The sequence below is a fragment of the Corythoichthys intestinalis genome, chromosome 17 (genome assembly GCF_030265065.1).
Source record: "Corythoichthys intestinalis isolate RoL2023-P3 chromosome 17, ASM3026506v1, whole genome shotgun sequence".
NCBI classification, from domain to species: Eukaryota; Metazoa; Chordata; class Actinopteri; order Syngnathiformes; family Syngnathidae; genus Corythoichthys; species Corythoichthys intestinalis.
This window is the reverse complement of record NC_080411.1, coordinates 12,574,018-12,597,051: the sequence shown is the minus strand read 5'-3', so window position 1 is coordinate 12,597,051 and position 23,034 is coordinate 12,574,018. Positions and strand designations below refer to the sequence as shown.

At 38.0% G+C, this 23,034-nt stretch overlaps 1 protein-coding gene across 4 annotated transcripts in view; it reads left to right on the top strand.

Moving 5' to 3' along the window:
* The window catches only part of LOC130905495 (netrin receptor UNC5D-like), a 477,495-nt gene that overhangs the window by 45,502 nt on the left and 408,959 nt on the right, over nt 1-23,034 (top strand). For 3 of the 4 annotated variants that reach the window (XM_057818978.1, XM_057818977.1, XM_057818975.1), the window contains exons 1-2: nt 17,640-17,716; nt 22,278-22,372. The gene's annotated coding sequence lies outside the window, so the exon portion shown is untranslated. Of the gene's footprint in view, nt 1-17,639; nt 17,717-22,277; nt 22,373-23,034 lie in introns of those variants that run through there. The other variant, XM_057818976.1, reaches the window with a different exon arrangement.

Genomic DNA, 23,034 nt, shown 5'->3' with positions numbered 1-23,034 from the left:
ATTAAGTGAATTACAGTACTTTCATTATGTTCAGACTTATATTGACCCATTTTCACTAGCTGAATGTGCCAGTCCATTTTTTTTTTCCGCTCAAACGCACGTTTGATTGGCTGATGACTTGACCCCCCAACACACATACACACATTCACAACTCAACAGAAATAAAACAGACGAGGGAAATTAGAAGTTTTTTTTTTTCCACCAGCAGCAGCCACTGTAAGTAATGTAAAAAGACGTCAATGTTGTGGAGGTGGGGAACACACCACTAATTTTGCTACTGAAAGTCCGGCCTGCATCAGAGTTAGCGTAACACTAATGAGTGTGAATTTCTCAAACTCGAGAAGGAAGCTGCGTTGAGAGAAATTTCCTCCTGTATGTTTTCGACTGTTAACATTAATTAGACAGTATGAAATGTCGTGAACTAAGGATCACCCCCTTATAGATAGCTAATTGATGATTAACAAGTTTGTATTTCCTGTGTATGTTCATATAATTTGTGTTCAAATATTGCAATTTAAATTTTCCAATAAAATCCAGACATTTATTCTGGAAAATCTCAATTTTTTTCTTGGTGTAGTACGGTCTAGTATATGTCACTACAGATTTATTTTGCATTCATCATTTACCCTATCAATTAATTAGGTTCATATTGGTGAGAAATGTAGCTCTGACCCTGTTGACCCAGTCTGTTTGGTCTTATAAATAACCCATCCCCAGCAAAAAGTACATGCAGGTTATATCGTCCCTACCAATGTTGAGACCAGACCTACGCCCTTGCTTAAATATCACTGTTTTTCTATAGACATTAGACCATGCTAAGCATTTAGTCAACACAACATCCATGTTTTTACCAGCATCATAATGAAAAATGGTATTCATTCATAAAACCCACACATACATTTTTTTACAAGTAACTGCTGCATGTGAGGGATTGAGGGGCGGGTGGGGCGTAACGGGGATGTCGAGACGAGGAGGGCGAGAGAGGGTGACAAACTGGAATTGATCGTAGTGTCAGGTCACGACCCTTGTAGCTGTGAGGCGTTTAATATTCCGCTGCTGGCGTCTTCCACCTCGCAGGTACCGTGTCGGAGCGTGAGCGGAATCGATCCGCGCTACTGTTTATTCTCTCTTTACTTTTAATTAATGTTGACGCTGATTGCATCTCTTTATTAACACATGGTGATGAGGGTCTGGTGGATATTGTGGGGGGCACCTTGATAAGAACCAGGGAGAAAAAAAACTTGTTCATGGTCAAAGCAGCAGAGCGATTGACAGGTCAGACGTTGGTGCTCATTGATCATCGCTGATTGGATTAGTAGAGTTAGAGCATTGAGGTAGCGGGACGGATCGGTGGTTAGCGCTCTTGCAGCACAGAAAGGTTTGTATTTGCATGTTGTGCTCCCCTTTTGAAGTTACAAATACGGACGTTAGTTTCGCTGAACACTTAATTGTCTTTGATGATTTTGAGAACATGCATGTCATGTGCATTTGAAGACTTTTATTAGTTTTAGGAACCTGTATGTTAGGGTAGTTGAAAACTTTTGAATAGTTGCAAAACATGTATGTTACATTGATTAAACATTAAATTTTCCTCGTTTGTTTACATAAATAACTATTTTACGTGCATTTTGGACTAACTTGTCTTTGATGTTTTCAAAAACATCCATATCAGGCGCATTTGAATATTTTTAATAGTTTTAGGAACCCCTATGTTAGGGTAATTAAGCTTTTAAATGGTTATAAAAATACTAGGGGTGTCAAACAATTAAAATTTTTAATCGAGTTAATTACAGCTTAAAAATTAATCGTAATTAATCGCAATTCAAACCATCTATAAAATATGCCATATTATTCTGTAAATTATTGTTGGAATGGAAAGATAAGACACAAAATGGATATATACATTCAACATATGGTACATAAGTACTGTATTTCTTTATTATAACAATAAATCAACAAGATGGCATTAACATTATTAACATTCTGTTAAAGCGATCCATGGATTGAAAGACTTGTAGTTCATAAAAGACAAGTTATAGAAATTTTATATAAAAAACCCTCTTCATGTTTTCGTTTTAATAAAATGTGTAAAATTTTCAATCAAAAAATAAACTAGTAGCCCGCCATTGTTGATGTCAATAATTACTTACACAATGCTCATGGGTGCTGAAGCCTATAAAATCAGTTGCACCCAAGCGCCAGCAGAGGGCGGCAAAACTCCGAAAAACACAAGTACACTTTTCACTTTGCTCTCATTTTAACCTGTTTGAGCGGGGCATTTGTGCGTTAATTGCGTCAAATATTTTAACGGGATTAATTTTTAAAAATTAACTACCGCTCGTTAACGCGATAATTTTGACAGCCCTAAAAAATACGTATGTTAAGTTGTTGACAGATTCAATTTTCCTCATTACGAAATTAATTGGTTCTGGAAGTAGTTTTGTTAACTAAAAAATCCATTCCAAACCCCCAAAATTCAGACATAAATATTTCATAAAGCATAAAAATGCATCAAAACATGTAACAAATACATGTTACAATTAAATTATTGAACAATAACAATAAAATGGGAGTTGTGCATAATGTAGAAAATAAAGAATAAATGTTAATACACTCACGTAAGGCTGTTGAAACACCAGAGGCGAATGAGGACGACGTTGGGATACACACATACACACACATACGTGAAGGTCTCTCTTGGCCAATTGGATGCCAGGCAAGATGCTAGGCATCTAGGCTAGGCTTATGGCATTTTGCGTATGTTACGTTCAGTAAAGTTTGGGGGCTGCGAGTAGCAGCTCAAACTGTATTTTTGCCTTTCATATCCTGAAATTTCGTTCATAACGAGGCAATGTTTTCTCATTGAGGCATGTCTTAACCTGAAAATTCATTGTATAGAGGCATTCGTAAGTAGAGGTAACACTGTGTAATTAGTTTAAAGTTGTTCAAAAAAAATATACATTAGGTTTGTAGGAGACTTATTATTCAGTGTTAATGAAGGTTACGGCAAAATTCATCCATATTTACAAAAACACTGTGTTTTTGTCATTTAGAAATACACATGCATTTACTTTTACATGCATATCCATACCTACACACACATTTAACGCAATTGATGCCTGAATTTACATTTAGAAAAAATAAACATAAAGTCTTGTTAGAATACATAAGTATATAGAAAGTGTATTAATTCATAAATACTCATGATGGAAAATTAAATTTAAAAAAATACAGCTAAAAATGAGAAAAAATTCAAATTAGAAAATAAAATCATAAAAAGATTTTTTTTTTTTTTTAAATTATAAATCTTAAAATAAAATTCAAATTAGAAAATTAAAAATAAATGGGAAACTTCTGTATGGGTATAAAATGTATATATTTTTTAAAAATCCCTCCTTTTTTTATATTGACAAAAATATTTTTTAAATATATATATATATATATATATATATATATATATATATATACAGGGGTGTACATAAGTGGTCCGCATGCGCGCATGTGGACTGGACGTAGACAAACGCGCTGGCCCTCAACGACTTCCATACGCTTTTGCGTACCGATGGCTGACCACTGTATTTGCGGCGGACACGAGAAAATAACTTATCAAAATGTCGAAGAGGCAGGCCACACTGAGTAATTACTTCCGTGTTCCCCCACCTCCGTCAAAAGACAGACAGACGACAGAGACGTCACCGGAGCTACCGAAAAAAAGGATTTTTGCTGAAAAGTGGCTACAGGAGGTACCATGGCTAGAAGCAAATGATGCTCGCACGGAAATGCGGTACAAAATGTGCCGTGAGAATCCCAATGTCGTCGATAAGAGCAGCGCATTTTATATAGGGTCAAAGAATTTCAGCCATCTAAAGTTTGAAAAGCACGAAAAAAACAGAGCATGTGGCAATTAAGCAAACTATCGATGTCAGACATGACCCCACTCGCCCTATGGACAAGTCGCGGAATAAAGGTAATGAACAGCGACATGCACTGACAAACGTGTTTTTGCTCGCATTTTACAAAGCTAAACATGCACGTTCAATGAGGTCTTATGAGGACATCCCACTTTTAAAAAGGCTTGGAGTTAATGTGGGAGCCGCATAATGCCCTTTATTTTGAATTGGTGCTTTTTATTTCTTTACATTTCACTTCAAAGTAATGGCAATTTTGTTGTGCCAGTTGATGTTAATCAAGCATTAATTGTTCATATAATTGATTAAAGTTAATTGGCTCTAAGTAAAGCTTGTCATAAATTTATCGCATCAGGCGGGTCAGCTCTCAAGCTCAATGAGGACCAAGTCACATCTCCAGGTCCTCCTCTGAGAACCTGGGCAAAAAAATTATGTGCACCCCTGTATATATGTATTTTAATTAAATCATAAAACATATTTTGTCCATTAAAATATTTTGGAATAAACTATGTACAAAGTATTATAGGTGTTACGAGTATGACAGTATCCCATGTGTTTAGGAAAACAATCCTTTAAGTGATCATAGACACGATACGGTCTTTGATATTTCAAAATAAAATTCTAGTTGATTTTGACATTCGTCAGTGACGTTTAAACGCACACATTTGGTTGAAAGTCTCAGAATTGAATTTACTTTTTAAGAAAACATCAAGTCCATTAAAGACACAAATGACCTTTGATTTTAACGAAAACATTTCACTCAAAGACCCATAATTCTCTTTCATGTTGCCAAAACAAATTTATTTGCTTCATTAATAGCTCGATATTGTCCTTAGTTTTTGTTGTTGTTTTGTTGGGTAAACAAGGCCTACTAAGGACTCTAAATTGTTAATGATGCTTATAAACAAAACACTTTTAGATTGTCAAACTGAAAAATTTGATGTTTCAATACCTACAGTATATAAGAATGTGACAGTAACTTCTCCCTGGCGACAGCGACAAGCTCTAGTAGGTTTTTTGTTGTTGTTGTTGTTGCTTCATTCTTATGCATTTCAACAGGCCCTATGCAGAGGTATGTAGTGATCTCGAATGCGGCCAGTCATTCCAGGGCAGTGATAAGGTGTCAGATAAACATAATGGCGTTTGGAGGTGTGAAGTTTTGGCTCCCTTTAAAAGGACGGCACCGCCTCTCGTCTCGCACCTCTGTTGCTTATTTTCCGAGCAGAGACGTGGTGGGGAATTTCAACGATGCTCCTTATTCACCAACAAGTTCTTTTAAGTGCAAGAGCAAGAGTGTGACCTGCATTCTCTAGAAGCTTTGACCACCCGGCAGGCATAGATGCACACACACCTCCAGATAAGAAGACAATAGATAGCACCTGCTTCCACTATGGCCATGTTGTTTGCATGTAAATGCACCACTGCTCCTCAATCAGGTCGCAATCCTGCCAACAGTTATGACAGCAAACATTTGCGCTATTTTACTCCAAGTGACACACGCATACGATTCTCGGATGGAAATTTACAGTTTTCGCTGTGAGGTTTTCAACCCTTTTGGGAAACATGACGAGCAAATTCAACATCAGTCTGACAGCCACGGCCTTTCGGATACAAAAAAAGAAAACGAGTAAAATGAAAGAGAAAATGGAGTTTAAATTGGGGCGAAAAAAATATCTAACAAGAAAAAGAATTATAGTGAAAACAAAAAAGGTCAATTACCAGAAAAATAAATCAAAAGGAAATTGGGTTCAAATTAAAATGGAGGTAATATAGAGAAGGAAAGTGATTTAGAATTAAAAAGAGGTCAAATAAAAAAAAGTTCAAATAAAAAATGAATGATCATCAAAAAGGAGGCAATGTGAAAACGGAAGGAAATAGTTGAAAGAAAAATAATCAGTAGACCCTACCCACCGACGTCACAAAATCACGTGATCGCTGTATTGTTCCGCCCCATTGGCCGTCATTTTGTGTCTGTATTATCAATGGTCTCAATTGATCGAGCAATTTATAATGCATTTCATGGAAGACCCGGTGCTTTCGGATGCCGTAAACTCACTGGATGCGTTGCATAAAAGGCGTTATGTGGAAAAGCTTCAATTTATCCATTCGCCAGATCCATATTTGATGCCTAAATCGATGTTTTTCGACCCGCTGTCTTCGCCGTCTTTGCCTGACATCTGCTAGCTACCCTGATATTTACAACTATCTTGTCCACACAAAATCAGCCTATTCTCACGAAAGTTTGAAAAACTTTAAGAGCTTGGAGGTTTATAAATACTTTGTTGCTGGTTGGGTGAAACAGGTCCTCGTCCACGAAAATTCGGCAGGAATCTATCTTGTGCTTGGAAAGGTGAGTTACGAAATTTTCAATTCAAAATCTTTTGTTCTTGCTAACATCCACTGTCAAGTCTAATGTATTTCATGTCATTTGTCAATGGAGCTAGGGCTTTGAATGTTTATATGGTTTAGCGATAGCACTCTCACTACATACATACGTGTATGTTGTCGGCGATTAGCCTAGCAATGATCTTAATTGTGGTTGTCAGCCCAAAACCCTCTAAATATATATTAAATGCATCTTACCAGATATAAAACGACTACTACATAATCTGTGGTAATCGTTTGGAGCCCAGTTTTCTCGTCGAATTGCAGCAGCCCATCTCGCTCTCCCCACCGGGTCTCTCGGAATCCGGTAGAACTTCAAGTCTCTCCGTCTATCTTCTCTGTTATTGCAACCGACCGCCACACACGCCTTCACCATTTTGATTATTAATGTTAACGAGCAGAAAAACACGTCGTAAATAGGAGGAATGTACGTAGCCGTAACAGGTAAACACAATGTGTTGACGGACAATTGGACGGCACCAGTCAGGAGGGCGGAGTTGTGACGTCACGTGGGTAGGGTCTATAGTTAAAATCTGGATATTTAAATGGTGAATGGGCTTTCACTTGAATCATGCATTTCCATTTTCAAGGCGCTCAAAGTACTTTGACACTTTCTCCATATTCACCTAGTCAATGAACCCATAACCTGGCAAACAAGCGGGACACCCATAATTAATTGAATAATTTAGTGAAACAACAAATACTAATTTAACCCAGTTAAAAAAAATAAAAATAAACGTAATGGTTTTTAAAAAGTACCGTAATTTCCCGAATATAATGCGCACCCGTGTAAAACGCGCACCCCAAATTTACTTGTAAAATCTAGGGAAAATTATTGTACCCGTGTATAACGCGCACCCTAATTTTAGCACCAATAAGTAGAAGAATACAAGAAAACAGAACTCGTGTACAGATACAGAAATGTCATTTTACTGACTGTTGAAACACAGCACAAGCATAGCGCATTGGTAGTTCAAAACATTACCGTAAACTGACAATATGTACGGTAGTAAAATGATCTGATAACTTCTTGAACTTACCAAAATCCAGGAGAAAACAAAACAGATGTGACTTTTCTTTTAAAGGCTGCTGTATAACTTGCTCGTTTCATCATGATGAATAAATGTTTCCTGCATGGATTGATACGGTAAAATGAAAGTGAGAATGTAAGTCGGAAATCTGAGAGAGCTCATCGCTGTCGTAACGACAGTAACAATAGGAACTATTGTTATTTGGGTTTGAGTTTCCCAAGGGGCAGATATAGTAGACGGACACAGGAAGTCTGTGTTGTTACGTTTGTTATGGTCCGAGTTGCAGAGCTGCTATAAACCTTGACTCAAATGAGTTCAAGAAACTAAATTCTGTGCTTTATGATAATAATATAATAAAAATGTATATGGAAACACACCACTGGCCTGCTTACTATAATCCATGACTGCACTAATGTTACTTTATATTATAAAGTATCATTGTGAATATACATATAGTAGTATACTATCAAAATAGTACTATATATTTAATTTTTGTTACTATGACTATGTGTGCCTTTCATTCAAAATAATTGTGGTAATATTTCAGTGTGCCTTCTGCTTTATCTATTTTCAGATTAAAACAAAAGTTGAACAGTTTTTCCCCTCCCCCAAAAATGCGGAATGTGCACCAGAATGAGCATCTGAACTCACACAAAGTATTCTGAAAATGGTTGTCCGGGACATTGCAATTAATTTTAACATTTAGAACAATATAGACATACCACAAAAAGAGTAAGAATTGCTTTGACTCCTGTTAAAATGGTGAGGTCAGAGTGTTTCCGTTTACATTTTTTTTTTTGCACTAGTTAATGCTAGCAGCATTTGACCTCATTGTTTGTGATTTATTGTTGATATTTATGTTATTTATTCATACATTAATAATAGAATTTAGGTGTTCCAAAATTTTTGTGAACTAATAAGTTTCAACAAAAAATTCATTATTAAATGATTTAAAAAAAAAAAAAAAAAAAATTAGATTAGATTAGTCGACTAATCGTAAAAATAGTCGGCTGACTAATCGGGAGGAAATTAGTCGTCGGTTCCGATTAGGGCTGTCCCCTGTAGATGCCTCTTGTAAAAAAAAAAAAAAAAAAACGCAAAAGACGTATAAATACGTTTTTGGGACACTGAAGCAATTACAAATAGAACGTATTCATACGTTTTTGGGAGCAAATGAGTTAATTTATCCATCCGGCCATTTGTCTGGCATACATATTACCCATCCATCCAGTAATACATCATCACCTCCCAATTCCGTCCCTTAACCAATTCTTCCACCCATGCGTCGCTCAATCTTTCATACCTTTAACCCATCTATCCATCAGTCCAACCAGCCGTCCCTCTAAGACGCCATCCATCATCTATTAATCCACTCATCCTTACCCTCCAACAATCCTCCCAACCATCCAATCACCATCCCATTCAGAGTGCCCATCCGACCGTCATCGATCTATAGCCTCCATCCACGCCGATTGCACTTCTTTTGCCGGTCCCAATCTTAGCGTATCCTCTTGTTTCCTGGGTCAATCCCCTCCATCCTCCGTCTCCGCCGCTTAGCTCGCGTTGGCCCGCGGCCCGCGTCCATTCACGACGCTCGACGCGTATTGATTGAATTAGACAGAAAGAAAAAGAAGCCGGCGCGTAGGAACAAGAGAAAGAATGCAATCTTATTCCCATTAGCGGCAGCCCCGCTCACACTAGTCTTTATTCAACATTAATTACTGTTCATTTCACACTCGGGCTCATTTTCATCGCCGTCACCTCCCCCGCCCCCCATATTCTTTGCATTACAAACCCAAGGAAGTATCAGCCAGCAGTCAGGAATGAATAAGCCCGTTTGCTCGGCAACTTTTATTGAGAGGAAGCGTCTGAAACGAGATGGGCGAGGTGGAGGTTAATGCGGTGTCTGCTTTGCACATAAATTGAGCACCAAAGAAGAAGACGAAGAAAGAAGACAACAGTGTTAGGAAAGTATCCAGGCGTACGTAAGTGATGAACCCTCTGTTGATCCCTCTGGGGTGTTTTCACGGCTGTCGCATTCGTTGAGTTTTCGCTTCCTTCACACGCGTGACGCACGCCCGAGTCTCGGCCCCCGGGTTCATCTGGCCCGGAGGCTCAGCATGGTGGAAACTGGAGAAAATGTGTAAAAAGATGTCCAAGACTTGACACAAATTTGAACCGTAACCCATCTCCAACAGCTATACACACTTTTAAGACTTTCATTTTAATTAAACCTAATCCTAATTTGAGACTCTCATTAGCAACATGAACCTTTTGTCTGGAAACCTAACCCAAATGAAAGCTTATTTCCCTGACAAAGCTAGGGAACCCCAACTCAGGATTGAACTAATATTGCACCAATACTGTACCAGTACGTTTTTTTATAAGATTTTTTTTTTCTAGATACTCACTTGAATGTAAAGTACGAGGGGAATTCAAAAAAGTAATGCACTCAAGTGCATCGCTCGTACAGGATTTTACCAATCTTGTTTGTATTTGGCACAAATATGATAGGACACACCTTTCTGCGATTGTTATGTGTTTTTCTTTAGATTTTTCAAGCTTAAACAACCGTAATTTCCCGAATATAAGGCACAACCGTGTATAACGAGCACCCCAAATTTACTTGTAAAATCTAGGGGAAATTATTGTACCCGTGTATAACGCGCACCCTAATTTTAGCACCAATAAATAGAAGAATACAAGAAAACAGAGCTCGTGTACAGATACAGAAATGTCATTTTACTGACTGGTGAAACACAGCACAAGCATAGCACATTGGTAGTTCAAAACATTACCGTAAACTGACAATTTGTACGGTAATAATATGATCTGATAACTTCTTACCAGAATCCAGGAGAAAACAAAACAGATGTGACTTTTCTTTTAAAGGCTGCTGTATAACTTGCTCATTTTATCATGACAAATAAATGGATGATGGATTGATACGGTAAAATGAAAGTGAGAAAGTCGGAAATCCGAGAGAGCTCATCGCTGTCGAAACGACAGTAACAATAGGAACTATTGTTATTTGGGTTTGAGTTTCCCAAGGGACAGATATATGTGACGGACACAGGAAGTCTGTGTTGTTGTTTTTTATGGTCCGAGTTGTGGAGCTGTAATAAATGTTGACTCAAATGAGTTCAAGAAACTAAATTATGTGCTTTATGAAGAGTGAAAAAAGCAGAATTTAACACAAACGAAATAATTCGGCCGATCAGAGTCAAGTATTACCGAAACAAAATGGTGACGTCACGTACTGTAATGGTCGGCAACGCATCGCCGCATACGTTTCTTGGCCGTGTCAATAAAATAAAAATAAAAAAACGTTTTTTATTAGGGCTGTCAAATTTAACGCGTTAACGGGCGTTAATTAATTTGTTCAATTTATCACGTTAAAATATTTAACTCAATGCATGCACTAACTCGTTCATGCGTTGCCTCAAACAGATTACACTGACGCACTTGAGAGCTTCCAGGCAAAGAAAGGTGTCTTGTTTTGTTCTTTTTCTTAACAGAGGTAGGCTATACCACACGCGACGTGCTGGCACTTTACAGCTTACGGCTCTCGGCAGGCCGTAACAAACTCACTCCTGCATCATGTGAGTAAACCGCATTGGCGCTGCGTGCACTTTAGGGTGACTGGGATAATTCTATATCAGAATATTACAAAAGGCGAGTGGACACAGGCGTTCATTGGACCGCGCCGTTTATTGGCATAAGCTTCGACAACTCCTTCACAACAAACATATATATCATTTAGTGAAAGCACAACAAAAATAATTTTCCTATCCCTCAAAAAAAAAAAAGTTCACGAAAAGAAAAGTGCTTCAATCTGTATTAATGAGGCCCTATTCTCACACAGTTAAACAACAGTGCAAAGAGAACTGGCATTTCCAATCAAAATAGCTATGCAACATACACATAAAACTTATTCAAGACTTTGGTCAAATTCTATTCAAACATTTTGTTTAGTATAAATACATTGGATAGCAATATTTATTCACAATATATAAAGTATCAGAGGTCTCGTACATTGTGAAGCCAGCACTCAAATGACGTGAATTACAATAGATGGACCACTAAACAGGAAACTACGGCGTCAGTCGAGGGACAAAACACACTATTTGGCTTGATTTCTAATTTAATTTAAAACTCGCCATTGACACCTTGTGGTGTATTTAGTGTATGTAGATTATTTTTTTAATACAAAATTTTACAAATTTTATTAAAACGAAAACATTAAGAAGGGCTTTAATATAAAATTAGTATAGCTTGTACAAACATTTATCTTTCAAAAACTAGTTTAGCTAGTAGCCCTAGTTTATATATATTTCTGTCTCCATCCATGTACCCGTTTGTAATGCACACCATGATTTTACAAGTTCATTTGGGGGGGGAAAAGTGCGCGTTATATTCGAGAAATTACGGTAGCTTCCAAAATGGCTGCCCCTCTTAAAGCTCGTCAGAGGTGGAGCTTTACCCACCTCTTCATGGTCTTCAGTACTGTTTTTAAATCGCTGTACCCATCTTTTTACAGTACCATAGTCTATGGTATCATCCTTGTAGACATTTTCCAGCCGGTTGTGAATCCTCGGAGAGGTTTCTCCCTCTCCAACAAGGAATTCGATTACAGCTCTTTGTTTCTGACGAGCTTCAAGAGGGGCAGCCATTTGGAAGGTAGTTTAAGCTTTAAAAATCTGAAAATAAGAAAAACACATATAAAAATCGCATAAAGGTGCGTCCTATCATGTTTGTGCCAAATATACAGTGGGGCAAATCAGTATTTAATCAACCACTAATTGTGCAAGTTCTCCCTGGCCTCGCCCCAGCGACGACTGGGCCACCGTTTATTTTATTATGCAAATGAGCAGGTTCATCCCCGCCTCCTGGGCTGTGCCATGGAATTTCACATGGTGGAAAAATACCAGCAGCGGTGAAAATTAAACAATAAATTCCTATGCCAGCTGTCAAATATTTAATAAAATTCATTATACAGTGGGGCAAATAAGTATTTGGTCAACCACTAATTGTGCACGTTCTCCCACTTGAAAATATTAGAGAGGCCTGTAACTGTCAACATGGGTAAACCTCAACCATGAGAGACAATGTGGGGGGAAAAAAAACAAATTGAAAATCACATTGTTTGATTTTTAAAGAATTCATTTGCAAATCATGGTGGAAAAATACGTATTTGGTCCATACCAAAAGTTCATCTCAATGCTTTGTTATGTACCCTTTGTTGGCAATAACTGAGGCCAAACATTTTCTGTAACTCTTCACAAGCTTTTCACACACTGTTGCTGGTATTTTGGCCCATTCCTCCTTGCAGATCTCCTCTAGAGTAGTGATTTTTTGGGGCTGTCGTAGGGCAATACAGACTTTCAACTCCCTCCTCACCCCGTGGCGTCAAAATGACAACAAGAACAGTGAGCAAAAATCCCAGAACCCCACGGAGGGACCAAGTAAATGACCTACAGAGAGCTGGGACCACAGTAACAAAGGCTACTATCAGTGACACAATGCGCCGCCAGGGACTCAAATCCTGCACTGCCAGACGTGTCCCCCTGCTGAAGGCGAGATCAATCTGCACATGTCAAAATAATTAGTTCCAACCAAACATCTGATGCATAAACACGCAATTCCTAATCGGATCCATACTTTTTGTGTCCAGGTAAACAGTGCATACGATCATTATTTTAATCCAGAAACTGGTCAGATTAGGGAAATTTTGTCCATGTAGCCACTGTTAAAACCCTAATTCTGGTTGGAAATTATCACTTGAAAATGGTAACCCACTCTTAAACGCTTGTAAATGTTATTCCATTTATTGATAATGAATAATATTTAATTAGGTTTAGGATTGTATGGTAAATCTGGCTACATTTATATTGCACTTTTCTACCTTCAAGTAACTAAAAGCGCTTTGGAGATGATTATGCAGCATCAGGAGGGGTCTCTTGCTCAAGGTTCGACGTGGTCGGTTGGATTGAGAAATAACAACTCCAACCCTTACGGCCTCAAGAGGTAAACCTCTGAATTACTGCAGTCTTTATAACTAAATAAGAATAAATGACAATGCAAAAATCATTGCTCTATCGACCACACGTCAGGTCAAGCAAAGTCAAAACAAACATTTGTTCCGAGGTGAGGCAGCAGTATTGTTGAAAATTGACTTTTCATATGACAAATGGATAAATTTGTAACCATTTGTAGGTTTGGTGTTCTGTAACTGCAGTCATTTTTTATTTTTGTTTCAAGCTTTTTTCTCTATACTACCTGATTTTTCTCTCCATGAAAATTACAAGCAATTCTCCTTTCTCTCTCCCTCGCTCCCCACGTTGGCTCTCGCCGGCTGGCAGCGACCAGCGTCACGAGTCATTAGAAACGCGTGACCTTCCGGGGAGAAGGTGGTGGCTAAGCAGTGATAAAGTAGGCTCGGCCCACTCCAGAGAGCCGGGCGGCGGCGCTGTAATAGGTGCAGCTCGAGTCCACAGAGCCGACTAATGGTGCTGAACCTGCATGTGCCATTAGCCTCAGATAGAGACTGGGTGGGTGGCGGAGAAGTGGGGGGGGCTTGTGTAGGGGGGTTAGAGACACACTCAATGTGAGGACAAAAAGTAACGACAGGGATGATGATGCATGATGGGAACTTTAAGTGTCTTTTACGGGATGTGTCTTTAGTTTGTCACTGACAGCTTCAGCGATGGCTCACGTATTTATTTTGTCTTGACAGCAGCCCACAAGATTTGGACAGGATTGATAGATAAGATTACGACATTCAGGCCTAAAAATCTAAATAAATCTAAAAAGATGTTTTGTCCAGATTTTACCGTGCGGAATTGGATTATTTGCAATTCCGAAGTGTGGGTCGAGTTATAGTGAAGCCGCAAAGAAAAATGTGATACAGAGAGTGGTTCGGTGACATATGCAATCACATTCGAACTTTCTGGAACTTGCTGGTTTGGATTAGACAGAGTGTGATTTGAACCAGAAAAGGCACAAAAAAACACGATGGAGTCCCATGTGCATCTTGTGTTGCTTTTCCACTCTACTGGCAATTAGGGCTGTCAAAATTATCGCATTAACAGGTGTTAATTATTTTAATTAATCATGTTAAAATATTTGACGCAATTAACGCATGCACTGAATGAGCCACTCTCGCATTGCCTCAAACAGATTTCAATGACGCCGTTTATGGACATTAAGAGTGAAGAGAATGCCACCGGCCGCTTGGTGGCAGCGCAGCGCCGTTCCATACTAATGTTATTCCTTCTAATAGTGGGAGAATTAGTAGTTATGAGACGTTTATGCTGTTGTTTTGTGCTCCACACATATTTCGGTAAGTTTGCTTTCTTTTAGTGGCAATTACCGTAATTTCCGGACTATAAGCCGCTACTTTTTTCGTTTATTTTGAATCCTGCGGCTTATATTCCAGTGCGGCTTATTTGTTGATTTATTTGGGTTAATTGGCAACACATGCCTCCTAGCATGCATTGCAGCACTACAGATGTAAGTAACCATCAAAATTCATGTTCTGTGCTAATTACTTATGCATTTACTGTTCCAGTTTCATTAACTGCTTGTTATGGTATTTGGTAACACTTTGACAGCGGCGTCTTAAGACTGTCATAACACTCATAGTTATGACATAAGACTATCAAGGGCATTACTGAATGCTTATGACAGACGTCATTAAGTGTCATCCAGCGAATTATGTTACCAACTCCATTAATGTCCAGCTTGGATCTTTTAAATCCATTGAAAGTAAGATAATTTGCAGAATAAAACTAAAAGATAACTGTTATAAGCATTTGTTAATGCTCATGACAGTGTCATGTCATAATTATGTCTAATTGCCTAATGACAGTCTTATGGCGCCACTGTCAAATAAAGTGTTACCAAATACCGTAACTAGCAATTAATTAAAGAACAGGAACAGTAATTGAAAAATAATTAGTACAGAACATTTAAGAACGTATTTTGATTGTTATTTACATCTGTTGCGCTGCAATGCATGCTAGGAGGCATGTTGGACAACAACAGTGTTGACAGCAGGTGGCATAAAAGATTGACTGTCTCCCTCAAGGGAGCAGTGATGGTCAAATGAAGCTTCTTGAAGCAATGAAACTTTGCAAACAATTGGTTCAAAGCTTCATGGTGGTTCATTTGGTCTTCTGACCATCATATGATGCCGCTATCTAATGAAGTGTTACCGGTTATTATCTTTTGGTGTAAATATCCCATAATGCAGTGAGGACAGCTGCGGCTTATAGTCCAGTGCGGTTTATCTGTGAACAAATGCCGTTTTCCTGTCACATTTGGTGGGTCGCGGCTTATAAACAGGTGCGCCTTATAGTGCGAAAATTACGGTATGTGTCTCTTGTTGTATTATGGGTAAGATATGCAAAGAGATATATCTGTTATAAAGGCGAGTGGCCACAGGCGTTCTTTGGGCTGCGCCGTTTATTGGCATAAGCTTCTGCAACTCCTTCACAACAAACAGAAGTATCATTTATTGCAGGGGTCCCCATCTGCCGGGCTGCGGACCGGTACCGGTCTGTGGCACATTTGCTACCGGGCCGCACAGAAATAATAATTTAATAACGATCGCATTCTGGCAGAATTAACCCTGTGCCCCAGATTAACACACCAATATCCCTGTCTACTCTCGATATAATACTACGGAATAGATTAGAATGTTGTCATAGAAATCCATTGATTGGACTGCTAACAGTACAACTTATTTGTGTATATAATATATCTATGTGCACTTGTCCTCGATAATAACTATTGCTAGGCCGCGGGCGCAGCAGTAGCACATTTGTTCCCGGAAATAATTAGCCCCCACACGAGCGAAGATGACTGGAAAACAGACGTCTTTGGAGATATTTTTACGGCGAAAAGGGCACCTGACGAGCCTACAACCTCGAAGACCCACGAACTGCGAAGGAGTGGATTCGTGACCCGTTTGTGAATAAACCGAGTGATTAAGATCAACTTGTAGAGATCGCAACTGACGGCGACCTTATTAAACGTACATTTGAGACAACAACTCTACCGAGGTTCTGGATTAAAGTCATTCTGGAATATCCTGACATCGCTACAAGAACATTGAAAACCTTGCTACAATTTCCAACATCGCATCTTTGTGAAGCGGGCTTCTTAATTAACAGGCGAAGTCGTTAATGGTGAGAGCGGTGTGAAGTTGTTGTGCAGCTTACATGGCAGGATGTATCTGAGGAGAACTTTTCTACAAGTCCTTCCATGATCAAACTTAAGTTAATATTCCTTTCTTTCAAGAAAGTTTGTAGTGTTTACTTTGGAATCGCTGCATTTGCGTATTTTGCGGCTATGTTTAACGTGACGCGCATGCGCAGAACCGCATCGTTGCAATTTTTGATAGGTTGCAAAATTTGTCAAAACACCGGTCCGGGAAAAAAAGACCCAAATAACACCGGTCCGTGGTGCAAAAAAGGTTGGGAACCCCTGATTTAGTGAAAGCACAACAAAAATAATATTGCTATCTCTCAAAAAAAAATAATATTCACAAAAAGAAAAGCACTTCAGTCTGTAGTAATGAGGCCCTATTCTCACACAGCTAAACAACAATGCAAAGTGAATTTGCATTACTAGAGTTTCGTCACTCAATTCTTATTATTGTTATTTTTTATTCTTCTTATTATTATATTAACTCTACTTTTGATTGAAAATTGTACAAATTTTATTAAAACGAAAATATGAAGAGGGGTTTTATTATAAAATTACTATAACTTGTAACTATAACATTTATCTTTTATGACCTACAAGTCTTACTATCCGTGGATCACTTAAACAGAAAGAATGTTAATAATGCCATTTGTGGATTCATTGTTATAATAAACAAATACAGCACTTATGTACAGTATGTTGTATGTCTATATCCGTCTTGTGTCTTATCTTTCCATTCCAACAATAATTTACAGAAAAATATGGCATATTTTAGAGATGGTTTGAATTGCGATTAATTGCGATTAATTCATTTTTAAGCTGTAATTAACTCGATTAAAAATTTTAATCATTTGACAGCCCTACTGGAAATATTTGCATTCTGCAAGTTTGGAAGTTGGAACAGTGAGTCAGGCCTTAAGTTCTGTTAGGTTTGTGACCTAGTGTGTCTTGTCATGTGATTACCCATTGATTTCACCTGTTGTGGCCTGCTGCTTGTGTGGTGACCACTCCCCTGCTTCTTGTTTCACCCACCTGTGCTTCATTGTCTCGTTACCCCATGTCTGTATTTAAGTTTCCCATGTGTAGTCTGTTCTTGTTGTTTTATTGTCAATCCCAAGGTCTGTTCTTGTTCATGTCAATTTCACCTTTCATAGCCCTCGTGTTCCTGCATCCTCTGTTTATGTAAGTTGTTGATGCCTTTTGTTTGTACTTTGTGTTTTTGTTAGTTATCATTAAATCATTTTTTTGAGTTCACCGCCACCCTGCCTTGCCTACTTGTTGTTTTCTTTGCGTTTGGGTCCTCCATGCCAAATCTGGCCAGAACGAGGCCAAACAGAGGCAGTTTTATTCCGCAGTTAGGAAGTTTTTAACATGAGGTAGTGACAACATTTGTCTTATAGAAATCAACAGAGAAATTTATGGGGCGCCGTTTGTAAAGCAGCACATGCCAAAAATTACAACGTTTTGTCACATTTAGCGCCACGCGGTGTTAAAAATGTTGTGTGAAATGTTTACAGTCACTTTTTTTTGCACATTTACAACATTATTCAGCAACTTATTTTTTTAAATTTTTTTTAAAATAATAGGTATTGGACTTGAATGTTTAAATCCAGACCGAAATATTTAAATCTTAAATGTAAATCTTAGATTTATATTCTATATATATTTTTTAAATGTATATCCTATATATATATATATATATATATATATATATATAATGAAATTTATATCCGAAATATATATCCTAAATCTGAATTTTATATTAAATTCTAAATGTCAATGTTATATCTAAATTAGGGCTGTCAAAATTATTGCGTTACGGGCGGTAATTAATTTTTTAAATTAATCACGTTAAACTATTTGACGCAATTAACGCACATGCCCCGCTCAGATTAAAATGACAGCACAGTGCTATCTCCACTTGTTACATGTGTTTTTTGGAGTTTTGTCGCCCTCTGCTGGCGCTTGGGTGCGACTGATTTTATGGGCTTAAGCACTCATGAGCATTGTGTAATTATTGACATCAACAATGGCGGGCTACTAGTTTATTTTTTGATTGAAAATTTTACAAATTTTATTAAAACGAAAACATTAAGAGGGGTTCTAATATAAAATTTCTATAACTTGTACTAACATTTATCTTTTAAGAACAAGTCTTTCTATCCATGGATCGCTTCAACAGATTGTTAATAATGTTAATGCCATCTTGTTGATTTATTGTTATAATAAACAAATACAGTACTTATGTACAGTATGTTGAACGTATATATCCATCTTGTGTCTTATCTTTCCATTCCAACAATAATTTACAGAAAAATATGGCATATTTTATAGATGGTTTGAATTGCGATTAATTACGATTAATTTTTAAGCTGTAATTAACGTGATTAAAAATATTAATCGTTTGACAGCCCGAATCTAAATACTAGATTTAAATCTGGAAACAGCTGAAACTAAATATTTAGCGTAATATGCAAATTCACATGACTGGAGACCGGAAGTAACATAATAGCTGGAGCAGCTCAGATTGTTTGTTTGCTTGAAAATGAATAAAACCTACTCAACGGTGGCAGTCGGCTCTTGGCCATGATTTGTTGTGATAATAACTATATCTAGGTAAAATACACATTTAGGAGAAACCATTCAAGGAGTATTTTGTGCTTTTAGTGACTTTTACGCACGAGCCCAGTAAAGTTACTAAGAATAGCCACGAGGGGTCGCTGTTGGACTTGACTGGAGAATAAGGTTGACTTTTCTAACTTTTACTCCAGAAATCCCACGTTTCTCACTCTGAAAGCTTTGTACTGCAGTCAGAATAGCTCTGCCGATAGTCTCTGCTAAATTTGACTCGACTGACATATTTTCTTACTGCCCACCTTCGCCGACTGTGAGAAACGCGGGATTTTTGCAGTTGGAGTTAAAAAGAGTCCAGTCTAGTCCAACAGAGACCCCTCGTGGCTATTTCTTAGTAACTTTACTGGGCTCGTGCGTAAAAGTATCACTAAAAGCACAAAATACTCCTTAAATGGTTTCTCCTAAATGTGTATTTTACCGAGATATAGTTATTATCACAATAAATCATGGCCGAGAGCCGACTGCCACCGTTGAGTAGGTTTTATTCATTTTCAAGCAACGTAAACGGTTTGAGCTGCTCCAGCTTTTATTTTGTTACTTCCGGTCTCTAGTCATCTGAATTTGCATATTACACTAAATATTTAGTTTCAACTGTTTCCAGATTTAAGATTTAAATATAGTATTTAGATATAACATTTACATTTAGGAGTTATATATCCTAAATCTGAATGTTATATTATTTCGGATATAAATTTCATATATATATTCAGGATATAAATTTGAAATATATACAGTATATATTAGGGCTGTCAAACGATTAAAATTTCTAATCGAGTTAATCACAGCTTAAAAATAATCGTATTTAATCGCAATTCAAACCATCGATAAAATATAGCATATTCTTCTGTAAATCATTATTGGAATGGAAAGATAAGACACAAGACAGATATATACATTCAACATACTGTACATAAGTACTGTATTTGTTTATTATAACAATAAATCAACAAGATGGCATTAACATTCTGTTAAAGCGATCCATTGAAAGACTTGTAGTTCTTATAAGATAAATGTTAGTACAAGTTATAGAAATTTTATATTAAAACCCTTCTTAATGTTTTCGTTTTAATAAAAATTTGTAAAATTTTCAACCAAAAAATAAACTAGTAGCTCGCCATTGTTGATGTCAATAATTACACAATGCTCATTGTGCTTAAACCCATAAATTCAGTCACACCAAAGCGCCAGCAGAGGGAGACAAAAAACACAAGTAACAAGTGGGCATGACACTGTGCTGTCATTTTAATCTGTTTGAGCGGGGCATGTGTGTTAATTGTGTCAAATATTTTAACGTGATTAATTTTAAAAAATTAATTACCGCCCGTTAACGCGATAATTTTGACAGCCCTAATATATATAGAATATAAATTTAAGATTTACATTTGAGATCTAAATATTTAGTTCTGGATTTACATATTTGAGTCCAATACTTATTATTTAAAAATATTTAAGTTGCTAAATAATGTTGTGAATGTGCAAAAAAAAAGTGACTGTAAACATTTCACACCACATTTTTAACACTGCGTGGCGCTAAATGTGAGAAAATGTTGTAGCTTTTGGCATGTGCTGCTTTACAAATGGTGCCCCATAGAAATTCACTGTTGCAAAGCTCGTATGGACACACAAGGGGTGCAAAATTACATATTGTCTGCGAGCGCAGAATAGATGTTTACTGCATTAATTTTCCGTATTTATTTACAACCACTACTCAGTAACACCGCCACATTCCAATTTCTAAAACTGGTCATAGTGGTCACTATTGCCTTGGGTGTGTATTTGTCTACGTGATTGTGCTTTGGTCGAAAATAAGCAATCTTACATTTTGACCTATAGATGGCATCAGAGAGTAAATCAGTCATTTTGACGCGTCGGCATATGTATCGGTGTAGGTACAAAATGTGCTAAAATTCTAATCGATGACGGTTTACCAGCTATGAGTATATTCGGGAAAAACTGGTTTTGTGCAACGCTCATTTGAAACTCACTCCATGTGACATCAGCAAACGCCTTGTGCAACCCGAGCAGTGTTGTGACGTCATCAACAGGCGCAGGCTCCGGACAGTGTTTGCAACCAGAGCAGTTTATGTATCTACACCTGCACTGTTGGCTGAAAGTGTTAATGCTTCATTGGCTTCATCAGAGCATCACTACTCACTGAAATCAGCCACTATGTTTTAAGCACACACATATACCCCTTTCCCACTGGCCAAAAAACCCGTGTCAACCCGCTAACAATCGGCTTTTGGTGGCAGTGGGAAAGGTGCGGCGACCCGCCTCAACCCGTGTCAATCAACCCGCCAAGCGACCCGCGTTAAAATCACCTCGGCTCTGATCACCATGCAGTGTGAAAGCAAAACCCTGGGTCAACAGTCAACACCCTAATCTACGTGGTGACGTAGGCTAGTATGTGATGCGTCATAACAAAAAACAAAAACCATGTGCTCTAGCCTGGATCCACATACGGCGAACAGTCGGTGTAGCAGCGTTAGCAATAGCCATAACAGACGAAACAAAGGCTCTTCTCCTCCTCCTGTGACGTACACGACTCCTTTCAATTTCAAACCAAAATTTACATCGCCTACGTTTCCTCAGCACAAGCACAGTGTTGATCCTTTGCTGCATTTCGACCATTTTGCGGGCAGTAAAACGCATGAAAACAGAGAACACAAACGGAAAGGAGGCTTCCATGTTGCTTTGCATTGTTAACTTCCTTGAACTGAATTAATTCGGTCACACTTGTCGAAGCGCATCTTAGCGTGGTGACGTCACGCACCTTACACACGGCTGAGGAGGGGTCGGGGTTAGACGGGCGAAAAAAAAAAAAAAAAAGACACTGCTTTTTTCGCCTATGGGAAGGATGCCAAATGCTAGTGGGATGCATCGGCTTGGAAAAACGCGCGTTGACCCACTAGTTTCAGTGGGAAAGGGGTGATTGACGTAAAAAACAAAATCTTAAATGCATATTTAGTGTGTTGGTTTGTGACAAGTTAGGCCCCAAAGCAGTAAGAAAGTGTTGAGGTAATTCCAGTCTTTTTATTAAAATGAAAACTGAAGTAATAAATCTGTTCGACACGAAAAGTGCAACGAAACTGATTAGTTATTGCTGTAGGGTGTGCACCTCCAAGACTGGGAGTTGGTTGCCAACTGCGGACCTTCTTGTTCACTCCACCCAGCTCACCACACCTCCAGAAGAAGAAAACACAGGTAAGCAAGAAACATTACTTTTATTTCAAGTTTAGTAGCAATAAGACAACATCTAAACACTCCAAATAGTGTAATAATTTTAAAATAAGTGTAAACATTAGTCGGGTCAAATTTACAACACTAAATCATCAAATTGATCCCAAAGTGCTGCACAGTCAAGAGAGAAAAGTCTAGGCAAAGATAGCCGGCGTTGACTTTCTCTTTTTACAGGTTTTGAAATTCCCTTAAATGAGCAGAAGATGACGACACACAAAGAAAACAATAATACGAATAATTAAAAATTATGAAAATGACAACAAAAGTCAAGAAAAGGTTGATTGTACTCTCTGTGGCCAGGGCCTCAGAGGTAGGATTAAGGAAATAACTTCTCTCTGGCCTCGCCCCAGTGGCGACTGGGCCACCGTTTATTTTATTATGCCAATGAGCAGGTTCATCCCTGCCTCCTGGGCTGTGCCATGGAATTGCACATGGTGGAAAAATACCAGCAGCAGTGAAAATTAAACAATACATTCCTATGCCAGTTATCAAATATTTAATAAAATTCATTACATATATGTCGGAAAACACTCAGGTGACTTGAAGTTCCGCTCTGAGACCCCCAATTTGGCCAAATTCCAAAATTGCGTGATACATCATTGGAAAGCTTAAAATCTCAATTTTCT